A 6,000-nucleotide genomic window follows, 5' to 3' on the forward strand; every position below is an offset into this window, starting at 1 on the left:
AAAAGAGATTTTGAAGAGGTGATTATGATTAAGGACCTTGAAATTAAAAGATTATCCTGGATTATCAGAGTCAGTCCATTCTAATTTTATAAATCCTTCAAAGCAGAGAACTTTTCTTACCTGTGGTCAGAAAGAGGTATAACCACTACATGGAAGAAGTTTCAGGAAGATGTGGGATAAGATAAAGTTAACTGGCCACTGCTGACTTTGGAGATGGAGGAAGGCAGCCAAAAGCTGGTGACATTTAGAATCTGGGAATCGTTCTCAGTTTAAGACCAGAAAGAAAACAAGGATTTCAATTTTACAAACTGAAGGAACTGATTTCTACCACCAACTTAAATAAATGGAAAAGAGATTATTTCCTGAACCCTTCAAAAAGCAATGAGGACTGTTGGCACCTTGATTTTGGTTTATTGAGACCCATACCACACTTCTGACTCACAGAAATATAACAATTTCTGATGCTTAAGCCACAACATTTACAGTAATTTGCTAGGCCTACAATAGAAAATTCATATAGATTTTGGTACCTGAAAATAGAATGTTGATGTAATGAGTAGAAAAATGTGAAAGTAGAATTGACTTTGGAATGGGGCACTAAGTGGAAACTGGAAGAATTTTGAGACGGCAGAGAGAAAAAGCCTAGATTGTCTCGAAAAGATTGTAACTAGAAATACAAATATGAAACGTGCTGCCAGTGAAGACTTAGTAGAAAATGAGCAGCAAGTTATTTGAAATTGAAGGAAAGGGGATTTTTATTATATTGTGACAGAAAATTTAGCATAATTATGTTATACAGTTATGTGGAAAACAGAATTTGTAAAAAAAAAAAAAAAAAAAAAAAGTGCAACTGAAATTTAGTTGAAGAGATTTTTGAGTGAAATATTGAACGTATGGCCGGGTTGCTTCTTGCTGCTTAAAGTATGAAAAGAGACAGAAATTGAGGGAAAAGCTGTTAAACAAAATGAGGCTATGACTTGAGGACTTTGAAAGTTCTCAGTTATCTACGTTGCAAAAAAAAAAATGCATAAAAATTAAGAGATTCATTATTAGGAAAGTGAGTAAGCAGAGGTATGGCTGCATAATCTTGTGCCAATATTTCAGAAAGATTGAAAGTATTCAGTCATATAAAAGGTTCTCCAAAGAGGTTAAGGGTGTTGCTCACAAATTTTTTTAAATAAAAGAACATTTTAGAAATTGAAGGGTTTTGCCTCCTCTCCCACCCTCTCAGCAAAAATCAAACATATCAGTGAGTTTATGCAGGAAAATCTGTATATAAGCCTTTTTTCCAGTGAGTTGAATCCCTGTGACATACATAGGAGACCTGTAAAATTTCTTGAAAATTTTATACCAACAGAAACACTGGCAGATTGAAATGAAAGAGAGAGAGAAAGTACAAAATGAAAGAGGACAGCCTGGCCTTCTTCCTACAGTCATGAAACAGACTGATAAAACTATGCAGCAACAAACATGTTCTGCTTGTGAAAAAGAAGCATGACTCTGAGGACACAGCCTCAAATCCAGAGGGTAAAGCTTAGTGCCACGGAGGATTATACCTAGATATGGAAACCAAATGGAGTGTGCTTAGCTAGTAAAAATTACTAAGTTTCTTGAAACCTGTGAATTCTGATTTTAGTTTTTATTTTTCTGATAATTAATGAGGTTGACCATTTTTTATAGGTATATCTGAGACTTTTAGAGAAGACTTGCTTACAAGACATAATTTTATTGAGTTTTCTGCCGTTTTATTATTTGTAGAAGTTATTTATATATTTTGCCTATGAGTCCATTGTGAACTGCATGCATTTTATATTGCTAAAAGCTTTTCCCACTCTGGCTGCCTTTTATTTTTTGATAAATGTGAGTTATTAATATTATTGTAATCCAAGTTATCAGTCTTTATCTTTATACTTAATGCTTTCATACTCTTTTAAAGAAATCTTTTACTACCCTAAGTTCATGAAGATAATTTCTCTATATTATCGTCTATAAGCTTTTTTATTTTGCCTTTTATACTTAATCTTTTTAAGTAGTGAAAGAGTAGGAATCAAGATTCTTTTTTTTATATAACTATCTGATTGATCTAGCACCACTTTTTGAAAAGATCATATTTTGCCCCACTATCACTTTGTGGTAATTATGTAACAACAAATATAAGCCTCTTTATATCATCTCTGACCTGTTATAGCTCTATTCTGGTTTGTCTCAACTCATGCCAATAACATGTTTTAATTTTGGTTGCTTTATAATAAATCCTGATATTCAAGTTTTTATTCAAAATTGTAATTGATAATTTTGGAATCAACTTAACAATTTCGAAAAACTATTAGGATTTTTACTGTGATTGTATTGAATCCATAAATCAACCTGGAGAAAACGGACATCTTTCCAATAGCTTCTTCAGTCTGTAAACAAACTATATCCCTTCACTTCTTTATTTACTTAATTTCTGTCAATAGCTTAGTTATTTTCAGTATAAGAGTCTTACAAATCTCTCACTGTATTTTCCCAGGGATTTAATGTTATTTTACTATATTATAAATAGTATCATAGGCAGGGAGCAGTGGCTCACGCCTGTAATCCCAACACTTTGGGAGGCCAAGACGGGCAGATCACTTGAGGTCAGGAGTTTGACACCAGCCTGGCCAATGTGGTGAAACCCGGTCTCTACTAAAAATACAAAAATTAGCCAGGCTTTATGGTGCACACCTGACTCAGGAGAATAGCTTGAACCTGGAAGGTGGGGGTTGCAGTGAGCCGAGATCGCACCACTTCACTCCCTCCTGGGTGACAGAGTGAGACTTTGTCTCAAAAAAGTAAATGAATAAATAAATAGTATCATTTAAAAGTTTTGTTTTCTAATTGTTTATTGAGAGTATATAGAAATAAAATGGCTCCATACTGAAACCCATTTCTCCACCTCTTTCACCCAACAAACTGTAAAGTCACTGATTTATTCATTTACATGCTCATTTTAAAGCCTCTCCCCATTTTTATGGATAATACATTAATTCACGTGGCATAATCTTTCGTAATATATTGCCCTAGTATTTTACCCTAACTAGTCTTCTAACAATTCTCTTAGCCTCTGGCTTAACATACCGCTAATCCATCTTTGCAAAAGCCCAAACGTATCATGTCACTCCCCTGATTTAGAAACTTCCATAATCTACGAATAAAACTCTTTAATGTGCAAGGTCATTGTTGATTTAACCTCCCAACCTATCTTCCACTTAGCTATGTAAATCTGTCATCAGCCAACCATTGGTAAACTACTTCCAGTTATTAAAATGAACACTACTTTTTAAATCTATGTGCTTAACCATGTGCTTTACCATGTGCTCTTTCCTCTATTGTAATGCCATTTTTTTCTGTTTTTTATCTGATTGTTTTCTATGTATCCCTTTATTCCTCGTGAACAACACAGTGTTTGGAATAGTAAGCATTCATTAATAGCTTATTGAAGAATGCATTTGAGATAGTTAAGAGATATGTAGATATAGATTGCAGCAATACCTATATCAAGGAACTAATAGTACTCAGCCTTTAAGAGTTAATTCAAAAGGTTATGCTTCTGAATAGGCACCCCTGATCCCCAAGCAGATGTAGTCACTGTCTCCCCAATGTGTTCTGTGTATAGCTAGAACAGAGTATATATCTATTTGTTAACATATGTCGGGTAGTATTACCTTGATTTACATATATAGGATATCTTTAAAAACATGGGATTGAACAAAAAAATCTTCTGATTAAAAGCTTATGGTTATGTTGTAGCTTCAAATGTCTGCAATAAATTAACAAAGCTTCTTTTAGTTTTCTATTGTGACTTCCTCCATGTGGCTTCTATCCTCAAGGCCACCTGTTGGCCCAAGAAGCCAGCTGGAGCTCCAGTTGTTCAGTCTGTTTTCCAGGTTGCAGGAAGAGAGATGGTAAGTGTAGTAAATGGACATGTCTCCCAGCTTTCTTTATGAAGTATTCCAGATGGTCCTATAATATATTTTTACATGCATGTCACTGGCCAAAAAATAATTACATGACCACACTTAGCTACAAGTAAGGATGGAGAATACAGTCTTTTGTTTATGTATTGCTCAAACAATTGTTGGCTTAGAGTTGAATAAACTCAAGATGAGTATTGGATTGGCACTTAGCAATCTATGCTCTATCACTTACTGTCAGAAGCATACAAGAGATTGTTTTCTGTTTAACTCTTTATCCCTTGTTAACAACACAGTATCTGGCATAGTAGGCATTCATTAGTAGTTTATTGAAGAATACATGAGACAGTTAAGTGATATGTAGATATGGGGTGCAGCAATGCCTATTTCAAGGAACTAACAACACCTAGTACTTGAAAAGAAATATTTTAGGCTGGGCACTGTGGCTCACACTTGTAATCCCAGCACTTTGGGAGGCCGAGGTGGGCAGATCACCTGAGGTTAGGAAGTCAAGACCAGCCTGGCCAACATGATGAAACCCCGTCTCTACTAAAAATACAAAAATTAGCTGGGCATGGTGGTGGGCACCTGTAATCCCAGCTACTTGGGAGGCTGAGGCAGGAGAATTGTTTGAACCCAGGAGGCAGAGGTTGCAGTGAGCAGAGATAGCGCCACTGCACTTCAGCCTGGGTGACAGAGCGAGACTCTGTCTCAAAATAAATAAATAAATAAATAAATAAATAAATAAATAAATAAATATTTTAGGTTTGCTGAAGACTAATGTTTGTGTCCCACCCCCTAACCCCCATTCATATGTTGAAACCTAGTTCCTAATGTAACAGTATTTGGAGGTGAAACCTTTCAGAGGTAATTCGGTCATGAGTACTCTGCCCTCATGAAAGGGATGAGTACCCTCATGAAAAACACCCAGAAAACGTGATTGCCTCTTCTACCACGTGAGGACACAGTCTGAAAGGGCTGTTCGTGGACCAAGAAATGGTTCCTTTCTCACCAGACACCAAATCTGCCAGCACTTTTTTATCTCCAGCACTTTGGTCCTGGAGGCTGAGCACTTCTCATCCTCCAGTACTGTGTGAAATAAGTTTCTGTTGTTTCTTAGCCACCAATCTATGGTAGCTTTTTATAGCAGTCAAAACAGACTAAGTCAAGATCTTAACCTCAGTAGCCCAGTTTTGCTTTGTTGTTGAAGATTTATAAAATAATAGCCCTGAAACGTTAAGTACTCTTAGCAAATATTGATTTTGTTGATTTGTAGTATATTTAGGCACACTTATCCCCTGGAAGAATTAGGGAAAAAAATGGCAAGAAATGAAAAAAAAAAAAAATGAGGCACCTATGCTACAAAAGTATACATAGACAGTAACTCAGTTCAACAGAATTTAGAAACTTTCTCTTTTGGAAAGAACTTGTAATCACAATTTAAAATATTTCAATGATAAAATACTATGTAATCTGATAAAATAATGAGATATAAATGGAGAAAGGGATAGTTCACAAAGCAATTATTCTTGTCTGTGGTTTCTTTCTGGCATGAGGGTAAGAGGGAGAGTATTGAGGTCACAAGAATTACAGTAGTCTCCTCTTTACCACAGGGGACATGTTTCAAGACCCCCCATGAATGCCTGAAATCATAGTACTGATCCCTCTGTAATCTGGGTTTTTTCCTATACATATACACCTATTATAAGGCTTAATTTATAAATTAGACATGGTAAGAGATTAACATCAGTAACTAATAATAAAATGGAACAATTATAACAATATGCTGTGATAAAAGTTACAAGACTGCGGGGTCTCTCTTTCTCTCAACTTATCTTCTTGTACTATACTCATCTATTTTGGGGACTGTAGTTGACTGAATCCACTGCAGGTAACTGGATCTACAGAATGGGGAACTATGGATAAAAGAGGACTACTGTGTAAAACCGAGAAACTCTTACTAAACAGCAGAGTTCTGAAGCTTTATGTGGCTGATTATTGTACAACTAATGCTTGACAGTTATTCAGTTTTCCAAAGGCAATTATTTATTTTTGAAACCTG

The sequence above is a fragment of the Macaca mulatta genome, chromosome 2, assembly GCF_049350105.2.
Source record: "Macaca mulatta isolate MMU2019108-1 chromosome 2, T2T-MMU8v2.0, whole genome shotgun sequence".
NCBI classification, from domain to species: Eukaryota; Metazoa; Chordata; class Mammalia; order Primates; family Cercopithecidae; genus Macaca; species Macaca mulatta.